The 12,260-nt window shown below is 27.8% G+C and overlaps 2 long non-coding RNA genes across 2 annotated transcripts; both read left to right on the forward strand.

The window, feature by feature from the left end:
- The first annotated feature begins 670 nt into the window (after positions 1–670).
- On the forward strand, positions 671–1,041 carry LOC113366752. The gene is made up of 3 exons (XR_003366298.1): positions 671–703; positions 775–908; positions 1,016–1,041. It is a non-coding gene; the product is annotated as an uncharacterized LOC113366752 (long non-coding RNA).
- Positions 1,042–1,190: 149 nt separating this feature from the next.
- On the forward strand, positions 1,191–1,577 carry LOC113366745. The gene is made up of 3 exons (XR_003366295.1): positions 1,191–1,244; positions 1,319–1,454; positions 1,543–1,577. It is a non-coding gene; the product is annotated as an uncharacterized LOC113366745 (long non-coding RNA).
- The last annotated feature ends 10,683 nt before the right edge of the window (positions 1,578–12,260 follow it).

Raw genomic sequence — 12,260 nt, forward strand, 5'->3', positions numbered from 1 at the left:
AAAAGTATTTAATATGAAACCGGCAAATAAGGCGAGTCTAATTGTACTGAAACATATTTTAATTTATAAATTATTATAATAATGTTTAGTCATTTGCAGTATATAGGCCGCCTGCAATGCAAAGTCTGTTCATGTATTGTGATAATTGATTTGTCATGTAATAATTGAAATTTCTAACACACCAGTCAGAAACATAACCTCAATTCAGTGATATATGAATAAAGAGAAGTAAGTTATATAGTTTTATACATATTCATTTTTTATAGTTTTATTAGTATCAGAACTATTTAGCTAAGCACAAACTGATATAAGTTGGTTTTCAATTGTAGAGAAAATTACAGTGCTGATAACCCCTACGAAAATGGATTTCAAACTAGGGAAATTTTCTCCAATAGAGAAGATAAATACAAAGTTAGATAATATATTAGAAATTATTAATCCTTTGTCACCAAAAAAAAACAAGCAAGGCTTGAAAACATGCGAGAAGAAAAATGAGAACACATATCGATAAATAAGAACACATATTAAGATTAAGTGTTGAAAAGAAAATGAATTGTGGAGTATTTCTTAAGTGATGATATTGTATTACAGAATAGGTATATTAATGTTTTACACAAAGAGAATTTTAACTAATATGATTTAGTACTAATTTGTAATGTTTTACTTTTAGGAAATTAACATATTTAATACGAAACCAGCAAAGGTGAGTATAATTGCACTGTTTTTTTTTTAATTTACAAATTATTATATTAATGACTAATTAGTTATTTTCAGTATATAGGTCATGTGCAATGCAAATTCTGTTTATGTATTGTGATAATTGATTTATCACATAATTATTGAAATTTCTGACAGACCAGTCAAAAATCACATAACCTCAATTCAGTGATATGATATGAATATTATAGGTAGATAAGTGTAATATATATGGTATCATACATATTCTTTATAATTTCATTAGTATCAGAACTATTCAGTTAAGCAAAAACTGATATAAATTGCTTTTCAATTGTAGAGAAAGAGTGCTCATAACCCCTATGGCTTATGTCAAAATGGAATTCAAACTAGGGAAATTTGCTCTAATCAAGAAGATAAATTGTCACCAAAGAAACAAGCAAGACTTAAAAACATTCAAGAAGGAAAACAAAGAATGCACTGGATATCACACATTATATGGATTAAGTGTTGAAGAGAACATGAATTGTTGAGTATTTCGAGCCTGATGAACTTGCATTACAGAATTGGTATATTAAGGTTCTACATGAAGAGAATTTTAACTAATATGATTTAGTACTAATTTGTAGTGTTTTACTTTTAGGTAATTCAGATCTTGAAAATTAATAGGATAAAATCAATGCAAGAAAATTGAGTGTGTGTTCATGGAATAATTATCTCTGTCATATGATCGTAGGAACTACATAGTCATTAACTTCAAATAATGAGTATGTTTAGAGGTAATGTTCACAAATGACTAATTTGTTCACAATGTTTTCAATTCAAAATTTGTGTACAATGTTTCTAAGATGTTTGGTTCTATTTTAGATACATTAACAGATGCAAGTGAGTTGAACATATTTAACACAAGACTTAACTTTGCCAAATCTGATTTAACTGAAGTTGCCAAGAGAGTTAAACATAATACATATTGTGAATAAATAAATAATTATTTTTATAGGCTAACATTTTATGGACTATCAAATTTTAGTTTTCTAATGTTAACTATGTAATATGTAAATTTTGTATATTGTAAATGATAATATTTAATAAAATTACTTAATATCCGAAATTATTATTAATATTCTATATTTGCAGGAAATTTAATTAAATAAGTATGTAACATAAAAGACACCTACACGCTTTTTTATTCAATTTAGATACGTAGCAAAAATGTAACCGCGGTGTATTAGTGTGCAACGAAACAGCCGTTACGTTCTTGCCCGCGAAATAGATGCTTCTGTGTGCCTCCCAGGTTACGTACCTGATTCGTGCGGACGTGCCAGCGTTACGTAACGTTCATGGCTTTGTTACGTTTTGTGGTTTACTGGGTAGTTATTTTTATAATGTATTAAATTATAAAACTTAGTGCAGAATGTAGAATTATAAAATGAAGTACAGATGCAATATTAATTTCATTAATCTACTATTTAATATGTAGTCATTTTTAATATATTGTCTTTGATATTTTATAGACAGCAATAAAAGTATTGAATTGAAGAGTCGTTTTGTGCAGGCAATTGCAATTGACTGTGTACTTAAATGCAGTTATATGTGGTGATATAATTTTTTTTTCGTTGGTCTATTTTATTGATTATTTACGAATATAATTTATTTGCCAAAGATCGAACAAATTGATATAATAATTCATTCACATTATCTTTGTTATATTGTACATATTTTTTTACAAAAATGATACTTTAATATTTTCATGCTATTTTCAGAAATGTAAAATTAACACGCAATTAATTACTTTTTAAATTTGATAAGTTCTCTCTAGTCTTATGAAGAAATGGTGTTATTGAAACTTTGCAAATTTTGATTGTTAATCATAACTGCTAACAAACAAGGATTTCTAGTAAAAGCTATTTCCTCGAAGTTCAAATATATTTATTAACTTCAAGAGTATATATATATATATATATATATATATATATATATATATATTGTAGAGTTTCGAACAAGAATCCAAAAATACACAAACCTGAATGCTCTTTCAGACCGATTGTTTCCTACATTGGCTCTCCTTTTTACAATATCTCGAAACTCATTTCTGATGTCCTAAAAAATGTTACAATCAATTCTCCCTATTATGTCAAGAATTCGTACCAATTTGTGAATTTAATTAATAACCGCAACATCCCTGAAAATCACTTATTTCTAAGCTTAGATGTGGTCAACCTTTTTACATGTGTCCCACATGAATTAATCCTAAACTCAATCGATAAACGTTGGCACACAATTTGTAACTTTACTGACTTTCCGAAAACAGTCTTCACTCATATTATCAACACTATTTTAAATTACTCCTATTTCCATTGCCAAGACAACTTTTATTCTCAAATTAAAGGCGCAGCTATGGGATGTCCCTTATCTCCCGGAATCATCGACGTAGTTTTACAAACACTAGAAATTTCCATTTTCTCAACTTTGAAATTTCAAATTAACTTTTATATTAGATATGTAGATGACACTTTTTTTATCATTAACAAAAATCATATAAACACAGTACTAGATCTTTTCAATAACTTTAACAATAATATAACTTTCACACATGAACTACAAAATAACAACAGACTTAATTTCTTGGATGTATCCGTTTACAACACTAATAACTCTATTCGAACAAATTGGTACAGAAAAACTACATGGTCGGGTAGACACTTACACTATTCCTCATACTGTCCCAGAAACTATAAGATAAACACTATTATTTCCCTTACAGACCATGCTATTTTGTTGTCTCACCAGACTTCCCATCCACAAAATTTATCCCTAGTAAAAATAACTCTAATTGAAAATGGTTACCCAAAAAATCTCATTCATTCAGTTATTCAAAAAAGACGAACTTTTTTAAAAACACAAATTAATTCTCCCAATACCAGTACCAACATCAAAAACACCAATCTTATTTACTGCAGCATACCATACGTTGAAGATTTATATTATTATTAACTTCCCGTAGGGTAAGTTATTGTAATGGGCCGAAAATCGGAATTGAAAATTTTAACATTTATCGACGTTTTGAAGGTTTCTGAACGTTTTGGCATACCTCAGAATAAATGGATGTGTGTGTGTGTGTGTATGTGTGTGTGTGTGTATGTATGTATGGATACAAATTTTCGCCCACGTTTTCGGGCGTACGGATCAACCGATTTGAATGGTTCAAAAAGCATTCGATTCCTATTGATAGGGAAAAGAGCTGATTAGTTTTTGGCAAAGGCAGGTCCAGCCGTTTCGGAGATACGAAGCAAAGAGTGCAGAAAATAGAAATCGAATTTTTGAGAGAACGGAGTATCCGATTTGAATGATATAAAAAACATTCAATTAGTAATGATTGGGAGAAGTGTTTATTAGTTTTTGGCAAAGGCAGGCCCAGCCATTTTGAAGATACGGAGCAAAATATGTAAAAAATGGCAATTTTGGAGAGAACTAAGCGTCCGATTTTAATGATTCAAAAAACTTTCTGCTTGCCTTAACAAAATAATTGATTTTGGAAAAAAAAAATTTTGTTCCATTTTTTTTTTTTTTTTTTTTAGTTTTTTGTATATCGAAAATATTTCAGATTTTATTTTTAATTCTGACTATAGTTCTAATATACTTTACAAATAATTTCAACTCTGCAATTCAGTTTATATAATATTTATAAATATTAGACAATGTTACAATATTTATAATAATCTATTTGAAAACTTTCAGTATTCCACGAACATTTCGTTACGGTACGGGAAGTTCCAGCAATTTGCCTTAAGACACGATGCCATAATTGCCTCAAGACAGAATTCCACTTATAGCTAGTTTTGCCAAAATTTTGTTAGAAGAAAACATTTTAGTATCAGGCTCATCCTTACACTCCTTCAACCAATTCTTTACGAACATTAAATCCCCCACCCCATCCAATCTCAATACTAATGTAGTATATTCTGTTTCTTGTAATGACTGTGCTTTTCAATATATTGGACAAACCTCGCAATATGTACACAAGAGAATGAGACAACATGAACTAAGTGTGGTCCACCATAAACAAAAAAATTTCAAAAGTACCCTAGTACAACACTCTATAGAAAACGCCCATTCATTTAATTTCACTCCAAAGATTTTATATCACGAAAGTTGCATCTTTAGAAGGTTATTCGCGGAGAGTTGTCTCATTCTCATAAATGTTTCTAACAGTGTCAACATTAGATCAGATCACAACCTATTACATGACTCATATTTAAAATTTTTTACACTTTTTGACAAACAATTAATATCGACTTCCTTATAAGTTCAATAATTTAAGTATTTACACCCTACCACAAAAAAACACACACATACAATCTCACAGTTCTCGTTTCAAGTGTTTACACGTGTTACATATGGACCATCAAATTTCAGTTAGTTCGCTTCCAAAAGCCAATAGTATAACATCGAAAAAACAATATTATTTGTTTTCAAATAATAATTTAAAAAAAGACAACACTTTTAGTAATTTTGATTTACAAAAGTTAACTATTCGGCGGAAAAATAACTCACAAATTCATTTTTTGTCAAAAATTCTTGTTTAGTGAAAAAGTGCTAACGTATATTCAAACATACAGGTAATTAATTCAATTTTATCATTAATCCTTTCTTAAAAAATTTTTTCCATAACTTTCAAAAAAAAAATTTCTATCATTTTTAATATCCTGTTCAGATAATCCACTCATTTATTTTTATCATTTTCATTTTGATCATATTATCATATTTCTGTACATTATTATTTGTTACAATTAATTTATTATTTAAGAAAAATCTATTTTCTATTCCTAAACATATTGTTTGCTTAAATCTCATCAAGATCATGTTTCTTGACAGATGTCCTGAAGATGGAACGTACCTAGTTCCGAAACGTTGAAATAATTAAATAAAGAAATTGTTTATTAAAAACTTTTCTTGTTTTTTTATTTTGTATTATTTTTGGATTCTTGTTCGAAACTCTACAAAATATACACAAATCCAAGATTCTACCATTCAATATATATATATATATATATATATATATATATATATATATATATATATATATATATATATATCAAGATGTTGAATCAGTGCACGTGAATAAAACTCTGTAATTCTTATTACATCAAATAAATTGGTTTTAGTAATTGTTACTACTGCTTGACATCAAGCTGTCCGAGGCATGTATCGAATCTGAAACTTCTGACTCGATAACTTTTATATATTTTGAATCAGTGCATTATTCACTGCAAAATTCTCGTAATTTTTATTAGATTAACTAAATAAATTAGTTGTAATTTTTGTTATCACTGCTTGATATCAGGCTGTCTAATACGTGTATCGAATGTGAAACTTCTGGCTCAATAACTTATAATTTTTTAAATCAGTGCATTCGTATAATTGTAATTCTTATTATGTTAAATAAATAAATTAACTTTAGTATTAGTTATTGCTGCTTGATATCAGGCTGTCTGAAACGTTTGTCGAATTTGGAACTTCTGACTGGAAATGATAATTTTTTTTAATTAGTGCATGTATTTAGAATTAAAATTCTTGTAATTCTTATATTAAATAAATAAATAAATTTAGGTATTTTTTTTACTTTTGCTTGATATCAAGCTGTCCTAGGCATGTATTGAATTTGAAACTTCTGGCTAAACATTTTTATAATTTTTGCATTAGTTAATGTGTATGAAGTTATTCTAATTCTTATTGTATTAAATAAATCAGTTAGTTTTAATTTTTGTTACCTGTTTGTTTTGTTTGCTTGATATCAGGCTGTCTAAAACGTGTGTCGAATTTGGAACTTCGGACTGGAAATGATAATTTTTTGAATTAGCGCATGTATATAAAATTCTTGTAATTCTTATATGAAATAAAAAAATAAATTTAGGTATTTTTTTACATCTGCTTGACATCAAACTGTCCAAGGCATGAATAAAGATTGAAACTTGACTGGACATTTTCATAATTTTTAAATTATAATATTATGTATGTATATAAAACTCTCGTAATTTTTATTACATTAAATAAATAAATTAGTCTTAGTATTTGTTACTGCTGCTTGATACCAAGCTGTCGCGGCAGGAGTGAAATGTAAAAAAAAATCTGTGCATTTAAAACATTATTATACCATACATAGTTATATTTGCAAAAACAATGTTGACTAATAAATTTTTGGAACTTGTACAATAATTAAATGTTAAATTTTTGTTTTATAAAATAATTTTCTTGCAAAAAAAAAATACACAGCCTTGTTCTTGTACAAAATGGCGGCTGGGCAAAAATTTACGGTTTTTGTCAAATTTTACGGACATTATGCAAAAAAAACGTACAAAACATTTCTTTACTTACACAATTTAAATATTTAAACAAATATACATAAGTAACTCATACAAAAATAAATGCGTTTTTTAAAAACGTGAAATACATAACCCTGTTCTGTTGCATGTGCCGCATGCACAAAGACAAAAACTTGTCGCAAATATCAAAATTATTCGGATGTTACACACAAAGTTGTATTTCATTATTAATAAACAATACTTGTTAGTCTCCATTATATATTCATTAAACAATATTAGAAATAAATTCTTTTTCTACTTACCGATTAACGACACCGCCATACACGAGACCGATAGCAAAACTTTTCGCGTCCAAAAACACTATAAATATTCACCACCCGTGGCATCGACATTAATATTTATATTCTCCAACAGTTGATAAACACTTTGATATATATTTTAAATATTGTTGCAATGTATTTACTAAATTATTTAAAATATTATAACACAACGTAAGGAGCACGTCCATCAGTCAGAACCACACTTTGCAAAAGAACGAAAAGAACATGAACGAACACGAACGACGAGCGACGAACATAGATAGATCATTTCGATAAATAAATTGAATAAAAGAATTGTAAATAGATTTAATGATAAAAGACATATATTTTGTTTATATAATATTGATTTTTAATGATAATAGATAGTTTTTATGCGTTTTGAAGTGTAAATTAAGTGTTTAAATTTGTAGTTTTGAATTTGCCGCCATTACGCAAATAGTGTGTACACTCAACGTCAAAAAATATTATGATTTTGAGCTTAGTTTCATTTTTATGATGCCTCTCTTTTCTATTTCCACCTGATCTGCACCGTGTATTGTAGAAAGGAAGTACACATTCCTTTTGTCTTTCCATCTCATGGCCATCAATCTCTCCTTTCTAAAAGATCTTACGTATCCAGGATTCACTTCTTTTGGATTTTTTATATTAATTGGTAAACCTTTTCTATTAGATCTCACTGTTCCATATGCATTTCTTTTGAAAACCGATAACAATTTGAATAGTTCCACAGAACTATAAAAATTATCGATAGTGAGGCAATATCCCTTATTTATCAATGGCTTCATCAAACTCATAACGATTTGAGATGATATTGACAAATTTGGGAACTCACTATCGATAATTGTCCCTTTTCCCGTATATAACATCATAGACCACATATTCGCTCAGAGCGTGACTGCAGCGCCCATGCAGCGCTGGAATAAATATGAACTAACTAAGGCTATCAGTGTGTGGTTTTTATGGGTTTTATATGTTTGTTAAAGAAAAAAGATATTAAATAATTGTTATAAATAATAATAAACATTATACAGTAATAATGTGAACGCTCAATATTTATTGAAATTATTAAATTTACTTCAACGCACCTAAAACATAGTTAAGTGTAATGATTAATTTAAAAAGAAATGCAGTAAACATTTTTAAGGTTAAGTGCCTTAAAGCATATGTCATGAGCTCGGAATAGTTCTTGATAAAAACAATATAATAATGATAAAAATATTTTATCAATAGAATAAGTAAATAATAAATTAATTTACTCATTTTTTTATTGTTTTTGGTCAAACTAAAGACTTAGACATTATTATAAAGACATGATTTAGGCATTATTATAAAGACAAGACCCAAATAAAATCAAATAAAATTGCAGGAAAAAAACGACTTTAACTTTTCGAGTCTTGTAAATTGAAGGAAATATTGTTGACAAGTAGGTTGGATTCAATACCTCGTCCGATTCACTGCAAATGCGATCATTATTTAAACTGATTGTATAATAAACATTTTACGCTTTTTATTTTTCTTTTAATCACAAAATTACATTTATTATATAATAACATGTAATTAATAGATAAATAATAGTTACACATAATCAATATACAATATATAAATATATATTTATCATTATTTCAGCCTTGTATTACATTGTTTGCAAAACAATTTTCTAGTAAGCATTAAATTTTGATAAAATAACAATTTATTGACTTATAATTTTTCTTTTTGCTAAAAAACATAACAATTTTCCAACTATTCACAGTACTCCGAATTGAATTTTTATAACTATAAGGTTATGATACTTACTTTATTCTTCTAACCGCAGCGATCCACTTTTCCAATTGATTTTCTTTCCACTTAGCTGTAGAAAATGTATAGAATTTGCAGTCACTTTTTCTGCTAGTATTTCTACAACCCACTATACAACAGCTTTGGTGGCTTATTTTTAATTATCTTATTTAAATTTGAAATAAACCAATATGTTATGTGTTTTTGTTTAAAATTTCTGTTATAGTAGCTTACTTTAATGCTCAAAGTAGCCACAACGAACGCTTCGGTCGATTTGACTTCCCCTTCCATGCCTTCGCACATAGCCAATACCCAGTTTTCGATACGCACAAGAAGTAACTTTTGATGCCAAATCTTGCACGTTTCATGGGCATATATTGTTTCCAGCTTAGTGCTCCTTTATACAACATTAGGCTTTCGTCAATTGTAATTTTCCTTTGAAGGGTATAAGCAGTTTTAAATTTTTTATTCAGAAAATCATATACAGGCCAAATTTTATTCAGTTTCGGATAAGGATGTAAATCATAATTATAGGTTTCATTATTCATAAAATGTAAATACTTTTTGATCAATTTGAACCGCCTATTGGACATTACTTTGGAAAAAAATGGAGTGGCAATAATAGGGTTTTTCGACCAATACATATTTTCATCTGGCTTGTATACGATACTCATATTTAACACTATTGCAAAAAATATTCGCATTTCTGCTGCTGTGACATTCCAATCCATTACAGCACCAGACGTTGAAGGCTCCGTTCTCTGTTCTTGTATAAAATATACATTTGTTTCTTCAACAATTTTTTCAACCAAATAAATAAAAAATTGCAGAGGTGTGAAAATAATTGCAGAGGTGTTGTTAGCAATGCAACATCTTCATTTATGGAAGAATTTCCCATAAATTCAAAAGGAGTTTGTGCCTGTGGAGTATTTGTACTTATATTAATTTCAGTCCAACCATCAAATTCAATTTCATCATCAAAGTCTAACTCTCTTTCAGATTCCAACCTAATAATCGTTGATGTAGAACTGCAGTCTGAACAATCTAAATCAATCTTCTCAAAATTATGATTTCTTGATAATAAAAAAATTATATAATGGCACATAAATTTTATGGATAAATTGAAATAATTCGGATTCATACTTACCAATTTCTGCGAAACAAAAGCAAATTTAACAAAATATAATTATAACAAAAGTACGTGCGATAGCTACGGAAGTTAAAATCAGAATATATAAATCCTTATCTAATTAGAGATAAAACGCTCGACAGTAATCATTGATTGATTCTCATTATAAATAAGACAATCTTATAACAATAACATGTTCCTTGATGGATATTTAGACATGCGTTTTTAAGAGTTCATTAATCATACCAAAAGTCGTTAAAGTTCATTTTCTTATATATACAATGGATAATTCAACTGTTATTATCATATCTAAACTAAACATATCCAAATATATAGTCATCGTAGGCTTTTTATCGCATAACACTTAGTTTGGCGAGCTATTTAGGTATTTACATAAAATTTGTCAACAGTCTAAAATAAAGTTAATACGTTTAGTAATAATTATTTAATGTGTAAAAATACATTTTGTTTATATAATATTCAATTATATATTAGTAATGCATTGTTTTGGAGTGTAAATTCAGTTTTTAACTTTGTAATTTTAAATTTGGCGCCTCTTACGCAAATATTGATGTACACTCAACGTCAAAAATTATTAATATTTTCCGCCATTTTAATAATCGTATTGCAAAAATTATTTTTATTTCACTAAAAACTTAAAATAACAATGTTAGTGTATAAATATAGATAATAACTCTTGATTAATTAAATAAAGTAAGTGTAAGTGTCATTTTGCCTTAAATTTCCAATGTCCGACATAATAAAAAATTACATTAAATTTATGAACAATTTAAGTCTGAAATAAAGTTAATACGCTTAATATTATACATTTGATGATTGTAAATGTATTTTGTTTTTATTTTATTGATTTAAAGATTGTTTGTTGGTCTTTATTATACGTTTTGAAGTGTAAATTAAGTTTTTAACTTTGTAGTTTTAAATTTGGCGCCTCGTACGCAAATATTGTGTGTACACTCAACGTCAAAAAATATTACAATTTTCCGCCATTTTAATAATCGAATTGTAAAAATGATTTTTTTTAACTAAAAACGTAAAATAACAATGTTATTGTATACATATAGATAATAACTGGTGTTTAAATAAATAAACTAGTTGTAAGTGTCATTTTGCCTGAAGGCAAGTTGCACAAAAGTGTTGACACGTATAAATATGTGACTTAATGTAGAAAATTTGACAGCTAATTATTTACATCAACTGTCAACTGTCAAGTGTTTTTAAAATAAACAATTACATAATTATAATGAAACTGAGATTTTTATATAATATTTTTCCAACTGATTTTTAATATATGGTGCTTGTTAGTGGTTTTGTGATAAAAGTTTTGATTAGATAGTTGATTTGATAGTTGATTATCCTTTAATACACTTACGCTTACCTAGATTTGATTACCTAGTACTTGTAAATGAATTTGATTGCATTTGGTTGAGAGTGTGATTGATTAATGAATGTGATGTGCTATTCATGGAAAATCTAGATATTGAAATAACAATTATGTTGGAGCATTTAATTAATAATAAGACTTTTGCAGTTTGATTGGGTTTGATTGCGTTTTGTGTAAATGTAAGTTAATTTATGGAATTATATATGAAATTAATATATATTGTTAGGAGTAAAGTTTTGTTCAGGTATTTCTCTTTTATAAATATTCTGATTACTTTTTCAAAAAAGTTTGTGTATGAACAACAAAATGTAATTTTTAGATATACATATTTTTAACATTTATATAATGTAGATGAACGACGCTGCTCGGTGTTTGAAAATTATATTTAAACCTTATTATATTATTAAGTTTATATTATAATTTGATCTTCGTTAGTTTTTTTTATAATTTGCACGTCAGTAGAGTCCCTTTTTTATCTGTTTGCCTCTTTTTCAATTTGCTTGTCAGTACAGTCCCTTTTCCTCAACCAAGACACTCGTCAGTGCTGGACTTGATCAATATAGTCCCGTCCCTCTATACCCTGCCCCCACATTCCTCACGATGGATACACAATATGGGCCTATTATTAACAGCGG

Source organism: Ctenocephalides felis, unplaced genomic scaffold, assembly GCF_003426905.1.
Source record: "Ctenocephalides felis isolate EL2017-DRISC unplaced genomic scaffold, ASM342690v1 CF-g0.4_SCAFFOLD_00621, whole genome shotgun sequence".
Taxonomy (NCBI): domain Eukaryota; kingdom Metazoa; phylum Arthropoda; class Insecta; order Siphonaptera; family Pulicidae; genus Ctenocephalides; species Ctenocephalides felis.